Raw genomic sequence first — 18151 nt, forward strand, 5'->3', positions numbered from 1 at the left:
AGAGCCAGTTGCTGCTGAAGGCAAGAAAAGGAAGGAAAGGGTCAAGAAGACCGTAGCCAAAGTGCTTGGAAAGGCTTCCATCATGGAAGAAGAGGAAGAAGAAGAGGGTGCGGCACCAGCACCTAAGGCACCTAAGCTTATGGGTGATGCTATAAGATCAGGGGCTGCCACATCTAAGCCCAAAGAAGCACCCAAAGCTGCCTCCAAGCCCAAGTCTGCACCAAAGAGAAATACAAGGAGCATACCTACAACTGAGAAGAACAAGGCCCCAGTGCCTGAAGCTGCAGAAGAAGATGATGAAGAGCAAGTACTCAGAAAACTCAAGCCCAAGATCCCAGACCACAACGATGCTCATCCTATGGCTGAGGATATGAAGCTCAGGAGAGACTCAGGGCTGAGGAAGTGGAGAGAAGCAGACCCGTATGCTTCAAGGAGAAGAACTGCTGTGGATTACAGGTTTCACACCAAGGAACAGCAGGACTTTTATGAGATAGTGCTGCTTGATAAGAAGCCCATAGTTTGTGATATGAGATGGGTCGATTGGCAATACATCAAGGACAACGAAGAGTACTACCCTGGAGTGCAGGACAGCTTCAAGGCATGTGGAGTAGAGGACTTTGTTGGGCAGAAGCTCACAAAGTGGAATGAGGAGCTTATCATGCAGTTCTACTCCACAGCACATTTTTATCCAGATGGTAGGATAACATGGATGTCTGAAGGTACGAGGTACCAATCTACAGTTGCTGAATGGGCTCAGCTGATTAATGCCCCAGAAGAGCAGGAAGATGACTTGGATATCTATGCCAAGAAGAAGATGGATCATAACTCAATGTCAAACATGTACAAGGAAATTCCCAATGAAGCACTTGACACTTTCAAGTTTGGCTCAGTGCACTATCTTCTGTCAGGGATGCCAACTATTAATTGGATTTTGAGGCACACTCTCTTGCCCAAGTCAGGTGATCACAAGATGATCAGAGGCCATGCAATCAATTTGCTTCATGTATTTGATGTACCTCAGAAATTCAAGGTCATGAGCCTCATAGTAGAGACAATCAAGAGGACAGTAGCAGACCAGAAGAGGAGCTGTGGATATGCCCCACAGATTCAGGAGTTCATCAACTCCAAGATGGGCACGGGCATATACTTATTGGACAAGGAACACCTGCCCATCCGTCCAGATTTTGAAGATAATCAAGTTGTTATGACTGAGAATGAACCATCATCTGCACAAGCACAAGCAAAGAAGGAGAAGGCAAGGAAGGAGAAAGCTGCCAAGATGCCAACTCAAGAGGAGGCATCTGAGTATTTCTTGAAAACCAAACAAGAGCAGCTTGGTTACCTAATTGCAACCACCCTGTGGATTGAGAAAGGACTAGCCACCCTAACTCAGAACCAGGCAAGCCTAGAGAGAATCATGGAACAGAAGTTCTATGACTTGGATGTCAAAGTAACAGAGATTCAGTCTGTAGTGGAACAACTTCAGGATGATATGCAGGAGAGGAAGGGCAAGACTACAACTGATGCATTTGCCAGAGTGCCAAGAGCTCAGAGATCATATGCAGTGCCAGTTGCTGACACCAGAGCCACCACTTCTGCACCAGCTACAGCTTCAGTTCCACCAGCTCCAGCATCTACTTCAGCCTCAACTCCGACCACGTCTACAGAAGGCTTCGTCCTTGGAGTGCTCCGGACTCCACCACCACCTGAAGATCAAGCCTGAGTGTCGATCTAGCACTATGCATTTTCTAGGAACTTTTTGGTAACTTGTTGCCAAAGGGGGAGAAAAATGTATAGATCATAGGCTTCGAGAGAGAGAGAGTGTGTGTTGCTTTTCTCTCTTGTTTTATTTGGTGGTTTTTCGAACTTTGTTTGCTTTTGAGTGCTTGAGATACTACGTCATTATCTGTGAGACATTGATGATCATGTGTTTGATCATAAGCTACACTTAATGTTTGCTTAATATTATCATCTTATCTATCTTATGTGATCATTCACTATTCTTGGTGATGAGTGCATGTATTTCATTCTTATCATTTTAAGCGCTCCACCAAGATGTATGTGACATGGAGCTCTTACTTATCACATACTTCTCAAAGCGACGATATATTTCATGCTTATTATCATTTGTCGAAGCTTTGATCTATATGTTGTCATCAATTACCAAAAAGGGGGAGTGAAAGTGCAACTATCCCTAGGTGGTTTTGGTAATTCATAACAACATATAGCTCATTGAGCTAATGCTATTCCAAGATGACTATTTCAGGAAAGCTCAATGATTGGCATGGCATGGATGTGAAAGTGGAACCCTCAAAATGCTAAGGACAAAGGATTGGCTCAAGCTCAAAAGCTCAAGACTCTTCATTTTATATTTTAGTGATCCAAGATCACATTGAGTCTTTAGGAAAAGCCAATACTATCAAGGAGGGATGAGGTGTTGCTTAATGAGCCTCTTGCTTCATGTGCTTAGTGATATGCTCCAAAAACCCTCAACTACTTTCCCATATCCACATATGACCTAAACCCTAAGCCAAACTCGGTCCCCGATTCTTTCTATCCGGCGCCACCGAGTTTCACTTGTCATAAGCCACTGCCAAACCCTAGCAATTCGGTTCTACCGATAGGGATCTCGGTCTCACCGAGATGGGATTGCAAACTCTCTGTTTCCCTTTCGTAACTTTTCAGTCTCACCGAAAGAGCGAATCGGTCCCATCGAGATTGCAATGTAAATTCAGTGTTTCCTTTTTGTAACTTTTCGGTCTCACCGAAAGAGCAAATCGGTCCCACCGAGTTTGCCTGACCAACTCTCTGGTTAGCTAATTACGAAAATCGGTCTCACCGAGTTTGTGTAATCGGTCTCACCGAGATTACGTTATGCCCAAACCCTAACCATATCGGTCCTACCGAGTTGCATGTCAGTCCCACCGAAAATCTCTAACGATCACTAGGTTTACCTTTTCGGTCCGACCGAGTTTGTTGATTCGGTCCCACCGAGATTGGAAAACTGTGTGTAACGGTTGGATTTTGTGTGGAGGCTATATATACCCCTCCACCTCCTCTTCATTCGTGGAGAGAGCCATCAGAACACATACACAATTCCAACTCATATGTTCTGAGAGAGAACCACCTACTCATGTGTTGAGACCAAGATATTCCATTCCTACCATATGAATCTTGATCTCTAGCCTTCCCAAGTTGCTTTCCACTCAAAACTTCTTTCCTCCAGATCCAAATCCTATGAGAGAGATTTGAGTGTTGGGGAGATTATCATTTGAAGCACAAGAGCAAGGAGTTCATTACCTACACACCATTTGTTACTTCTTGGAGAGTGGTGTCTCCTAGATTGGCTAGGTGTCACTTGGGAGCCTCCGACAAGATTGTGGAGTTGAACCAAGGAGTTTGTAAGGGCAAGGAGATCGCCTACTTCGTGAAGATCTACCGCTAGTGAGGCAAGTCCTTCGTGGGCGATGGCCATGGTGGGATAGACAAGGTTGCTTCTTCGTGGACCCTTTGTGGGTGGTTGCTTCTTCGTGGACCCTTCATGGGTGGAGCCCTCCGTGGATTCGCGCAACCGTTACCCTTCGTGGACTCGCGCAACCGTTACCCTTCGTGGGTTGAAGTCTCCATCAACGTGGATGTAGGATAGCACCACCTATCTGAACCACGGGAAAAACATCCGTGTCTCCAATTGCGTTTGAATTCTCCAAACCCTTCCCTTTACATTCTTGCAAGTTGCATGCTTTACTTTCCGCTGCCAATATACTCTTTGCATGCTTGCTTGAATTGTGTGATGATTGCTTGACTTGTCCTACAATAGCTAAAATCTGCCAAGAACTAAAATTGGGAAAAGGTTAAGTTTTTATTTGGTCAAGTAGTCTAATCACCCCCCTCTAGACATACTTTCGATCCTACAATATACCTTGATGTACTAGAATTACAAACCTAAGATTGGAATTTTGGAATTCGACTCCATCATTAGCTTTTGTAATTCATTTAAACAGAGGTACATTTTTTATGCCGGGATTTCGTGATTTCAAATTCATATATCAAACCTACAGATATACACATACATGCATGTTCAAACTTTATAATCATCCACTTTATTCATACACATACACGTTTTTGCTTTTGTCATCATATTTAGGATAAACACATTTGGAATTTCATTTGAATTGGACCATATGATGGTATTTGCTTGTAGTAGCTCAATGATCCATATTTGAATTGAATGGAAAATCTAAGTTTTGAGTTGGAGACATTGATTTTCAAAACTTGCACATTTTTTTACGTGCAAAACAAACAAATTGTCGGCCATGATATCATAGTCGGCCGTATGAGAGCAGAATACTTATAATTTTAGGTGCCAAAAGCTTTCAAACTTCCTGCTCACATCGAAATATCACGCGCCCGAAAGTTTAGCCCTGTGATATTCCTGTTTTACCCCTACCACATGAACGGAAAAGGGCTGCTTTGGTAACTCCATTGTTTTCCCCTCTTTGCCCCCAACATTCTTCCCCAGAACCCCTCCCCGACCCCCCCAACCATGACAAGCTGCCGAATCTAGTCCTCCGCCGCAGCGGTGGACCTCACACCCCGCCGGATCTACCTTCCGCACCTTGGAACCCCCAACTGCCAACTCACCACTTCACCGGAGCCGCTTCAGCGACTGGCTTGTCCACCGCTCCAGATCTCCTTGACCGCCATCATGGTCCACCACACCGGATCTGCTTAACCGGCGCCCTCGTCCACCACAGTGTAGGCCCTTCACTGACTCCCTCGTCCGCCCCTTCGCTGGCCCTTCATACAAGCCCTCGTCCGCCGCAACAGATCCGCCTCACCGAAAGCACTGTACAACACGCCCGCCGAAGCCTTCGTCCACTGCACCGGACCTGCTCCACGGACGCCATATTCAACTCCACTGGCCCTGCTTTACCGACGCCGCAGCCTCATCAGGTTATTTCGATTTGTACTCCTTCGGTTTTTCTCTTTATCGTGCAACTGTTCACTTACCACAGATGAGCTTTCTTGTATGTCGACAGGCGCCACAACCGTAGCACCGGAGCCGCTTCAGCGACGGCGACAGCCGGCCCAAACTCAACCGCAACACGAGCACCATCGACGATCCTTAGCTATCAAGTATGACAATGATACCCATACGCCACCGAGAATCAGGTACTATTATCCAACGGCCGGCGTCTACGTTCACTTTCCTAGCATAAGCACCGCACCTTTGAATTTCTTCAGGGCATCATTCAGTTTTTCATGAGACGCGTTATTCTGCTTGCACCTGTAGGGCCATACTTCTGGCAGTGAACATGTTACATGTGCTAAATTACATACCAGTGCACATATAGTTAATATGCTTTAGTTTTGTTCTGATGCCACCTGTTGGTTCCATCAGACTGCTTAATGTTCTCTATGCTTAATTACACATCAGCAAACTAGCATGTGGTTCCGCTGCTTTTTGTTCGTTTTACCCTACATTTTCTGATGCTAGCTATTACATCACTGCTCCGAGCCTCTGTTCATTACTTGTTTGTGTGTTCTTGATCTTCCCAAGTTGCATGACTAATTTGATGCTTCTATTAATTATGGAGCTGCCAACCCCATCAAGAAAAATATTTGTTCTTTTGGGGCTGACACCTCGAACAAGCATAAAAATAGAGGGAAGCAGATATACTCCCTCCGATTCTATTTACTCTGCGCATAACTCTTGACCCACATACCAAGGAGGGCACTGGTTTAATTTTTCTGGACTAATTTGCCAATTAATTAGGGCAGAGGCGGATGGGGCGGGACACAAAAGGAAACCAGTGCTAGGAATCGGCAACGCGCAGACTAATACGAGAAAACTGAGAAAATGTTATACGCAAAGTAAAAAGAATCGGAGGGAGTATTGTCGTGTATGCGCACACCCTTCTTTCATTAGTTTAGATGAACCATTGATGATCAATTCGGACCAATGCATGAGATTAAATTAATTTTACCTAAATAGATGGTGCAGAATAAACTACAACAAGTAGATTTGTAACCACGGGATGCCGACGATATCTTCAAAGAACATTGCAACAACAGCTAGGCTTCACAGCAACATATGGTAATCCAGTGTGTTTTAGTACATGTGAAATGTAATGCGAGTGGGCTGCTTTCTTGGCTTGTGCCCTCAACGTGTAATCCTACCGAATTACAAATAGTTCAGTTGTCTGCTTTGCTGTATTGCTTGATTCGAATGCTTATTTGTTGTTATGCTATACCTGAGTTGGCCAATATGTCAGCAGTGCCTGCTGTACTATCGTAAAGAAATGCATGCCTATTTGATTTGAGTCCTTCACTTCTCCTCTCAACTTCATCACAAGACTGTCTTCGTAGTTTATATGAGGCCACACTGTTAAGTGCTTTCTCAGATTATTTCAACTGCTTAGATGCCTTGGCAACTTAAATATAGCGGTTGTACACTCCCTTTCAACTAGGGATGTCAACTGGGTCCGGTTTAATCCCGATTAAAGTCCACTAGTGGTATGATAGTTCAAAAGAGTTTTTGTTTTTTGAGGAAAATGAACTAGGGACGTAGCAAAAACTAACTAGATGGGACTGCCGTATTTCGTTTATTTGCCACTTACATCCCTAGTTTCATCTTACCATTTTAATTTCTTTTTGGCTGATGCTGCTTCGAACCATTTAAATATAGTTTCCCATGCTCGGCAATAATTCGTCCGTCGTTTACCATGTAAGCTTACTGCCTGGATCATACGATAACTATCTCTTACTGATGTCCAGCGGAAACCTTTCAGGATGCTGTTCACACTAGGACACAATGTACAACCCTAGAATCTATTTGTGGAAGCAGTGCGCCATCCATGTTACCAGATGGTAGCAGTTCAGAGGCAACACCGCCGGAGAGCAGTCTGAGCACAGATATTATAGTGCTTGAGGCTCTACTAGAGGCAGAAAGAGATGGTGTGGCTGCCATGAATGAGGTAATATTTGTCTTGAGGCTCGAAATTATGGAATTAGCGGCACGCATTATGCAAGCAACCGAAGAATTGGAGGAAGTAAGAATGTTGCATTTGAAGACGGAGGAGGTCTTGCTGTTTCTGCTATTTGAAGCCCAAGATAATCCCGGTTCTTCTTTAGATACCAGTTGAAATTTTCATTAGATTATTGTACTTGCATGTTGTGTCATGTCTCTGAATGGATTATGTTGCAAGACCCCCTATGTTGTCCATGTGTTGTAATGATCCGAATTTTTTAGGCGAGGTAATCCTCAGAACTTGTATGATTGACATAAGGTGAACTGTTTGTCGTGTGAGCATATTATATTGGATAAAATAACTATTTGACTCAGAGTGTATCCAACCTACTAAATTCGAAGATCACGACATTTCTAAATCATAATCATATATAAAGGTGGAATAAATCTTTGTTGTGGTTTTGAAGAAATAAATAACAAAACATATAATTATCTGTGGATATTCGTAATTGAATACAAATTGGATTTGAATTTAGTTTGCCAGGTCCCAGGGCAAATGTGAATGCTAATTCTCCCAAGTTTTGAACGAAGCGGCTAAACACCCACTATAATTTGTGGGCTGCTCGAAGAAAGTGTTTGCGAGATGGAAATTACTGTCTACCCCTAACACTTGACATCCTTATCGACATGATTTACACTGCTGTCAATAGGGGTAGACTAGTAACTTCAATCAGACGTGATACGACGGCCTCTGAGCCCATTCAGACACGGTGGGCGCCAAACATGGGCGGCAGAACACATTTGATTCAAGCTCGTCCGAAACAAATGTGTCTCTTCCTCCATTTCCCCATTCATACACGGTGGGCGGCAAAACAAACTCTCCTCGTCCGAAATCGATGTAGGCTTATATTTTAAATAGGGGCAGATGTGTAACTTCCATCAGACGTGACACAACCTCCCTACCTGTCAGCCCCGTTCATACACCGCGGGCGCCAACCGTGGGCGGCAAAACACCCTCTCCTCGCCCGAAATCGATGTAGACTAATATTTTAAATAGGGGCAGATGTGTAACTTCCATCAGATGTGACACAACCGCCCTACCTATCAGCCCCGTTCATACACCATGGGCGCCAACAGTGGGCGGCAAAACACCCTCTCCTCGCCCGAAATAGTTACCGGCAAATATTTGGGAGATGCGAGATTACCGTCCTTTCCCCAACCGACGCGATGTCTGAAATTTTAAACGGGGGATAAGTTCGTAACTTTCCCCCATTTCAGAGAAGCGCATCCCAAAGTTTGAGACCCCCCCTCCCCTCCATTTCCCCATTCATACACCGTCGGCGGCACGACAACCTCCGCACTGCGGCCAGCCTCCTCCGTCCGCCACCCCATCCTCCACCTTGCCGGAGCTGCTACCCCTACCCCGTCGTCCACTGCAAGAGATGGACGTCTCTCATCCACGGCGCTGGACCAGCATCCTTTCATTGCCTCCTCTCGCTTCATCGGCACCGTCGTCCACCTTGCCGTTGCCGCTCCTACGACCGCCTCGTCCACGGCAACAGGATATATCCCCCGAACCGGCCGTCTGCCGTCTAAAGTCTTATTCCCCGCCGCCGACAGCCATCGCACCCACAACACCCTCAACATATCAGCATAGGCCTACACGGCGTCGCAAGAGAGGTGGTGCTCTTCCATATGTGCTTAAGTTATTGATCTCACCCGGAAAATAGATCGTAATTTGTTTACTGTACTTTTCTTATCCGTACCAAATCGTAGTGGCTAGTTGAAAGCAAACATTGGTTGCGAAGTAGCTTTGTCCGGTTTGCACCTTCAGATCCGCCATGGCACAGGCACTATACTCGTAAAGCTTATGGTTTCCCCCTTTATATTCACTACCATCATCGTAGGTGCTTCATGTCGTGCTAGCACCGCTCCTCAAGACCTCAACCCAAAGCTTATGTGTTGAAATACGAATCTGATATGATGCTCATATCACTAAAACAGAGAATGTTTAATTGGTCACCTAATGTTCCTATATTCATTTTGAAAAGCATGTGCGCCACCCACTGGTCCAGCTAGTTCCACTTTCCTGATTTTTCTCTTGATGCTTAGGGTTTTCCCCTTTTATCTACTCTACTATGATCTGCGTAGGTTCTTTCTGTCGTACTAGCATTACTCCACCCTTCAAGCTAAACAACACAACACTCAGAATTCGAAAGCTTAGTTGTTCAAATATGATTGTGATATGATACTGATATTAGTTAATCGACACATTTAATTGGTTAGCTAAGGGTCCCACTTGAGTTTCCAAATGCATGTCGCAACATATAGAGAGACAGCATAATTGCATTTCTTTGTCACTTGTTGACCGTACTTTCTTGTCCATACCAAATCTTAGTTGTTATTTCAAAGCAAACATCGGTTGCTAACTACCCTTTGCGTGGTTTGCAGCTTCAGATCTGCCATCCCACTGCCACGGTCAACACAGTACTCATCATGCTTATGTTTTCCCCATTTTATGATGACCACAATCAGCCTACGTGGTTCGTGTCGTAATAGCACTGCTCCACCCATCGAGCTAAACAAGCTTAGTTGTACAAATTCATATCTGATATTATTGCTGATATTACTAAACTTGAGAGATGTTTAATTGGTTAGCTAAATGTTCCTACTTTAGTTTCGAAATGCATGTGAGCCACATATGGAGAGACCGGAAAGAATAGTATTTCTCTGTGCGCTCTGGTTCATCATGGGTGGCCAACCGACATTGTATTAAAAGACTTGTAATATCTTCAATCTGCTTGCTGTTCTGCTCTTCTTTAAGATGATACTCTTCTCTTGCAGTCGACTGGTCAGGTCGAGTTGTTCTCCCTTAGTATATTTTGAATCTGTCAGGTCAGGTCGACTTGTTCTTCTTTACTATATGTTGAAGCTATCATCTGCGAAGTGTCATCACTTCTGGAGCTCTCATATTTTGAGTAGTAGGACACATTATATTAATGCACACAACAAATTACAGCATGCATGGCATCTTTTAAAAGAATTGCAGAGATAGCACAAAGTGGTTTACAGGGAGGCAGTATTGGATTAGGATCACTTCTGCATTACAAAGAAAATCTCACTTGTTTTTATGTTTTCATGCATGTCAGATATTGAACATTATCAAAATGAATATGAGAATGGGCGCACGAGAGGAATATTGCGGAATGATCCACTGCCTAACAAACTTGGCATGGTGGAGGATGGCCTATCTTATTCACCCATCAAGGTGCTTGCTCTACCTTTGCAAAGTTGTATTGGTCGCACATATTTTGCTTCTGACCTCTTGCATTACTTCTACTTTGTTACACCATCTGCTTAGTTTAAGCATCATATATGAGTATATGCCATGCCTATCCATTTTCTGTACCTATTCATGTGTCGTCACACTATGTTTTTCCAGTCAAATGTTGTTCTTTCGTAATAGGTGTCCAAAAGGAAGAGGGTGAGTGCAGGTCATCAAGGAGTACAAACTAGGTATTTGGAAAAGGTAGTGATACGTGTTAAATCAGATAGATCAGCAGCCATAGAAAACACAGGCCCAACTGTACCACACTTTACCCCTACTCCAGTGGCCAAACCCTTGTTAGAACTGCTGGGAGCCCAGCGTCAGGTACTGTCTATGATATCAATTCAAAATTTGAACTCCTAAATTTCTGCTTGTGCCTTGCCTTCTCTCTTGTATGAAAACTAATTTCAGATGAATCTCCTTGCTCAAAGGATCATACGATCTCAAAACAATAATGGGCTCTGCATTGCTCTTGTCAGTATCTCTCTCCCTTTTGCCTTGTAACGCTGTACTTAATTAATTGCTATTTGATTATGTATCATCAGTCTGCACCTGAGCTTCATTATCCTCTATTTCTTCCAATATTATTTGATCTATATTTCCTCTATGCAAAGTGTAGAATAATGGCAACGCTTATAAAGAATTTTCTTTGGGGAATTTATTGAATTATCCTTCCATCAACATGGAGAAGGGCTTTGTCCAGCCCGTGTTAACATGTAATGTAAGTTCATCCTTCTCAAGCCTTCAAACTTTGTTCTAGTATAGATTTGGATAGGCATCATTCCCACCACTGTTGTTTGCTTTGCTGTTTACATCTGATTGGATGTTTGCAACAACTACCAGTTTCAAATTGTAGTTGTAAAAACATGTTCCTTATGCAGAACAGATCCATTTATTTGCTTATATAATTGTGAAACTTGTTACGTGTCTCCTTGTTTCTCTTTCATACTCGTATCTCTTACGCCAGGCAGAACTTTAGGGAATATAGTGAGCCAAACCATCTTGAGGACAGCGAGATGACCCCAAGGTCCTGTCTTGATGAAGACAGTGAGTTGAAGCTACTCACTAGCAGGTGTGAGACAACCTCTGTGCAGTCGCTGCCTCAATCAGTTTGACTTCTTCAGTCTCAACTTAAAGCGGAAAGGCTTGCCTGAGCTCAGCTCCGACTTGAAGTCAAAGATGCAATGAAGATGTCAGAGGACTGCAGTGCGCACCATCATGCCTTAAATCTAGTGTTGATGCATCTATCGTTGACACAACTGAGGTCTACTCAGCTTCTTCAGCTGTTTGGGGGGGCCCGACCTGGCCAGGCCTAGTGCCTTCTGAAGTGCTCTCAGTTTTGTATATTCTTTTGTCGGTGCGATTATTTGCACTGGTGGCGAACTTTGATGCCCAGTGGATGTAATATGTGTGATAGCCGTGATAGCCTAGCGTAAGTTGCTTGCTTATTTATTTCCTTGTTGTCTTGTTTATTTCTTTGCTTCCAGTCATTGCAGTTCTTTTTCCGCGGTTTGCTAGTGGCTGTAATAACCTATTTTTTAAAACTAGGCCACAATAACCATGGGCTAATATTTACTGTAGTGACATTGGGCCTCCTACGGGCCGTAGAAACAATGGGCCTTCTACGGGCTGTAGAAACAATGGGCCTTCTACGGGCCGTAGAAACAATGGGCCTTCTACGGGCCGTATCATCAATGGGCCTTATATGGGCAGTATGATCGATGGCCAAACATGGGCCAATAACAGGCTGCATTATGGCCGTAAACGGGCTAGAGTTGGAATCATCCGTTCATGGGCCGACCATAACGGGCCATCGTTAATAGGCCGTATTTGATGACGCTATGAAAACGGCCCAACGTATTAACGGACCACAAATGGGCCGACTGTAACCACAGGCTGAATTTGGCCCACAAGCAGAAAATGGCAGTAACGGGCCGTAAGTAAACGAATGCTGGAAATGAGCCCAAGAATAAATGGGCTCTGAGAAGGCCGAAAGATAACATGGGCTGGAAACGGCCCAACGGAATAACGGGCCATTAATGGGTATAAAGTGCTACACTGTTCATTACGGGCCAGCTTCACCACAGGCCGTTAATGGGTGTAAAGTGATACACTGTTCATTACGGGCCAGTTTCACCACGGGCCGTTAATAGGCCAAGAGTTACATAGGGCCTCATATGGGCCGAAAGACGTCATGGGCCATACATGGGCCAGAAGTGAAAACGGGCTGGAATCATATTGGGTGGCCCAGATGACGCTACTGGGCCTAATTCGGATAGGGCGTAACGGGCCTTGGATTAGCAGGCTGTAAGTGGGCTATATGCGAACAGGCCGTTAACAGGCTTTACATGGGCCGGCCCGCCACCTTTTGACCAAGTCAAACGGGCCGGCCTTTTCACAGGAATGGGCCTCTGTTGGGCCGTGCCACGTGTCGACGTATCATAGGCGCCTATCTGACCCACTAACAAGCTGACACGTGTTTCGTCCGGCCAATAAGAATTTTACACGTGGAAATTTCCCATTGGTCGGGGCTGTTAACGGGTTATCGGATCCAAAACCCGACCCGATAGCTTAACGGCTTTCCGTTACGGTGGATGACACGTGTCGGTCACCCTTGACGAAAGCACTTCTGTGACGCGCGATTTATCGTCATGGAAGTGGACCCTTCCATGATGATAATTTTGGTAATGTCATGGAACACTTCTACGATAGCACAGGTATGACTATCTTGATTCTGTCATAAATTTGTCATGGATGTACATGCATGACAAAAAACACGACCTACTGTGACAAACACGTATCATCACGGAAGTGTATTTTTTGTGTAGCGTGACTCTTAGATCAGTGGGAAATCTCAAGGCAAGAATCAGCAAAAGAAGAGACAGGACATCCATAAAACTGGTCCTGCCCCTGCTTCGGGCCTTATGGCATACTCTGAGGTGATTTGCTACAACTGTGGGGAACCAGGGCATCATTCGGATAAATGTGTCAAGCCCAAGAGTTGTTTTATCTGCAAAATGGTTACCCATACAGTTGAGAATTGCCCTGTCAGAAGGAAAACCCATAGTTCTGCTAGATATGTTGGAAGTGCTGCTCCAGGATTAGGGTTCTACCACATAGACCCACCTGATGAAAATGCTCAGTATCATGGCTCCCTGAAGAATGTGGGGATTGTTCTGGTAGAAGTTGGTGAAGTGACCAAGCAGGAACGTGCCACTGAGTTTGCAGACATTTACAAAACCAACTGGCCCTGGCCAATCAATGCCCTAGATGAGTGGACATTCTTGGTCAAATTCCCTCCTAAAATAGATGCAGTTCAAGTTGCTGGATACCCCTGTTTTGGTCTCAAAAAAGAAAATGTTGTAGTCAATGTTGAAGTCTTGAAAGGCAAGATTTTTTTTTGACTGTGAACTGTGGGGCAAAACCCCCACAGCAGATCAAAACTTTATTGAAAAAATAACAGATACAACAAGTTGATTACAAGGAGTAACCAGGTTACAAGGAAGAAGAAAAAATAAAGCCCTACAAAACTAGCTTAGGGGGGAGGTAAGAGATCCATTTTAGTAGGTCATCCTTGTAAGCAGCTCTGATTCTGTGCTGCATGAGGCTAATATCCTGCCTAAAAGCAAACCTCCATTTGTTGAAACTGGCCCTCTCATTTCTGAACACTTTGGCATTTCTGATGATCCAAATATGCCAGCAAGCAATGAATACCACTTCAGAAAAGAAAGGCCTATCAAAACTTCTCCTTGCCTGAGTAACCAGCTCAATCATGGAGGTGCCAGCAGACCAATCAATCTGTAGATAATTCCAGACCCTTACACTGAAATTGCAATTGAAGAACAAGTGATCTCTGGTTTCCCTAGCCTGCAAAGGGCATAGCCTACAGTGGACTCCATCCTCCATGTGCCAGTGCCTTCTCTCAACCATATCCTTGGTGTTCAACCTGTCCAAGCAAAGACCTTGATCTTGAGAGTACAGGAGGATTTCCATATCCAACAGAGCAAAGGATTGAAGGACTCAAACTGAAAGGAGTGTGAGCAAAACATCTTGGGCTTGTAAAACTTGGAAGAGCCCTACCAGAACCAACAGTCCTACTAGAAAGGCAGGATTGAGGCTGAAGAGGACCTCCAGGAAACTTGGATCAAGATCAGGAAATTGAACCCCCAAGTGGTGTGACTGGACTATGCTGGATCAAATCACTTCCACTCCGGGGGTCTTACTGGATGTGGATTGGCAGCATAATTTCAAGTCATTCTATGAAACTGTTAGTGTCAAAATCTTATGCAAAGATCCCTCCAAAATCCCTACTGAAAGGCTTTTTGAAGTTGGGAACAAAATCTACAGGCTACTCATTGAGGTGGAGTCCTTAACCCCCACTGAAACTAGCACCTCCACCAACCTCTCTGCTGGTACATATGTCTCTGCAGCTGAAACTGGTACCAATCTTACTGAAGATGCTGAATCCAACAGGAGCTCTAGATCTGAATCAGATAAAGGGCCTGCTGCCAATTCTGGGGCCCCTAACATCAGAGGACAGTCTTTTGGCCACAATCAGATGCTTGGAGAAACTACACCCACTTCAGTCCTCAAGACACACCTCCCTGATTCTCCATACACTCCTCAACTCAGCATCCAGGAAAAGATCTTGAATTCTGTGCTTGATGAAACTGATGGATTCAACCTCCTCAGGGAAATGGAGCTCCTGAAAGATGATGATCTGATGGAATTAGAAGGTTCTGTAGATCTACAAGAGGATCAATAGGCACTTGTTAAAACAACTGAACTCCCAGACAATTTGGACTCAAAATACAACTCTGACTTCCCTGCCCTTCCTAAGGAGAAGCACCTTCCCAAATGGGGTCCTATTCAAGTCACCAGAACCAGTGCCAGGGTAGCTGGTGACAAGAGAACCATTATTGGAAAGGCTCAACAGCTCAAAGAGGTTCAGAACCTGGAAGTGCAAAAACCCCAGGGTATGAAACACACTTCCTTCTCCAACTTTAATGATCCTTCCTTCAATGCCATTGCTGCTAAGATTGGTGTAGATGTTACCTCTCTTAAACATGGCATTGAATGCTCTTCCTTTATTTACCCTAACCAAAACATATTTGAAGGCTCTGTTTGTGAGAATTTTTCTCTAGATGGTAGTTCTAGTTTAGACTGCATTCGATAAAGTTGACCTTGATTTCCTTATGAAACTCCTGGAGCTTAAAGGTTTTGGGGGTAAATGGACTAGTTGGATCCAGCAACTTACTCATGGGGGGTCTGTTGGGGTCAAGTTAAATAGCTGTGAAAGTGATTTTTTTCCTTGCTGGTAAAGGCCTTAGGCAAGGTGACCCCATCTCCCCGCTTTTGTTTAATTTAGTAGTGGACGTTCTTACTAAAATGCTGAGCAAAGCTGCTGATCATAGTCTGATTGCAGGGCTCTGTCCTGAGGTCTGCCCTGGTGGCATCATCTGCCTTCAATATGCAGATGATACCATCCTTTTCTTAGACAATGACTCCACACATGCTAGCAATCTAGAAATTATTCTAACCTGTTTTGAACAAGTCTCAGGCATGAGAATCAACTACTCTAAAAGTGAACTCATCCATATCAACATGGATGATCAGGAGTTAGCTGACTTCCTCTCTATTCTAGTCTGTAATAAAGGTAACTTCCCCATTAAGTACCTAGGTATCCCTCTCCACTATGATAAACTGAGGAGAGAGGATATCCAACCCCTTCTGGATAAAATCATTAAAAGGATTTTTGGGTGGAGGGGCAAACTTCTCTCTTACAGAGGTAGATTGATCCTCATACAAGCTTGTTTGGCTAGCATTCCAGTGCATCTCCTCTCCTTCTTCAAGTTCCCTAAATGGGCAGTGAACCTCATCAATTCTCAGATGTCTCATTACTTGTGGAATGATTTTGAGGGAAATAGGAAGCTACACATTGCTAATTGGGCCCTAGTCTTTGTGAAAAAAGATTTTGGAGGCCTAGGCATACCTAACCTCCAAGAAATTAACATCTGTCTTCTAGGGTCTTGGATTAAAAGATTCTATGAGGAAGACCTGAAACCCTGGAAGCTTCTTATTGCCCATAAATACCTAGGAAATAAACCTAATATTTTTGTCCCTTCCTCCAACCCTAAGACCTCTAGATTCTGGAAAGGATTAAAATCTATTATGCATGCTGTGAAATTTGGCTACAGATGGAACATAGGGGATGGGAGCAGAACCAGGTTCTGTGAAGATACTTGGTTTGGCACATCCCCCCTAGCAGTCCAATTTTGGCCTATTTACTCTGTCTGCAATGAGCTTAACAAAAGTGTCAATGAAGTTTGGGATGGTCAATGCCTAAAACTCTATTTTAGAAGGAACTTTAGTGATAGTCTCATGGAACAATGGTTCCAGTTGGAGGAAATTGCCAAAAGAATTACCTTTACTGCCAAGCTGGATGCCCTGATTTGGCAGCTGGACAATAAGGGGAAGTATTCCTCCAGCTCCCTCTATCATGTTATCAACTTTAGAGGGGTTCAACCCGTGTTTATCCCTGCTGTCTGGAAATTGAGAGTTCCCCCTAAAATTCATGTATTTCTCTGGCTTCTCTCCAAAAACAAATTGATGACTAGGGATAACCTTAGGAAGATACACATCATCAAACCCCTTGATTGTGTTTATTGCTTGGAACAAGAGTCTTGTTCTCACCTATTTTTTGAATGTATAGTTGCTAAACATCTCTGGGCCCACATTGAGGAATATTTCTCTAGTAAGATTGGCTCATCCTTCGAATCTGTCGCCAGATTCTGGATTGCTACCAAAAAGTGCTCACTTTTAAATACTGTTAGCTCAGTTGTCCTTTGGTGCCTCTGGAAATATAGAAATGCTATGATTTTCAGTAACACCTCCTGGATTTTCATTCCGCGGGTCTTGAGGTTGATCAGGAACATGGTGAGGAACTGGGCCATTCTCTCCTTTGGATCGGACAAGGACAAGTTGATGAGCTTCATGGAAACCCTAACAAGATCCCTCCAGAAACCGTTGGCGATCACTTGTGGCTGAAGAAGGCTCGACCTGCTCTGGGGCTGGACCCGTGGGCTCGTCTCAAGATCTCTGATGAAGATGATGGGCACCTGGCGCCGAAAAAGAGGGACATCCACCATGCTACGCCTTCCAGCCCGGTGTCTCTGCTTGCTTACTAGTCGCCACAGGCTGACACGGCCCCTCGGCTGAACACCATGAAGGCTTCGCTGGACCCTCCTTGTGTCATTTGAGTGCTCTATCCGCTCTGCCTTTGGCACCGCTCGGGTGATTCGTGTTATTCAGAGAACTTGTTCATCCACCCCCCTAGTTTGTAGCTTTTCAACCTTTGCTTTTGAACTGCTCTTTGAGCTGCTGTATCAGAATATGTTGTGGTTTCATTCTCAGCAATGGAACCGGGGAGATGCTCCCTGTTTTTCTAAAAAAATTATTTTATATGTTATTATATATTATTTTTATTGTTATCATATATTTAACATATACTTACATATGTAAGAAAACAATATCCCACATCTCATTAACTTATAAAAATAATTTCTTAACAAATAAAATCCTGGATTGTTTTGGCACGAAAATCCTAGTGATTGTGTACAAAAGCTTGGTAAGATTTAAGGACGAATGTAATAATATCACTTATTATTTAAATATATTTATAACAAAATGCTCAACCCCTTTTTATTTTTTGATAACATTGCTGGCCCAACCCAACATTATAATTAGAATCAGCCCAGCAAAATCGTGTATTTCGAGAAAGTGCAAATGGCCTGTAATTTTTTAGGAAATAAAATAAATGGGCCGCATGGACGCTACATTATTTGTTCACCCAG

The sequence above is a fragment of the Triticum urartu genome, chromosome 1, assembly GCF_003073215.2.
Source record: "Triticum urartu cultivar G1812 chromosome 1, Tu2.1, whole genome shotgun sequence".
NCBI classification, from domain to species: Eukaryota; Viridiplantae; Streptophyta; class Magnoliopsida; order Poales; family Poaceae; genus Triticum; species Triticum urartu.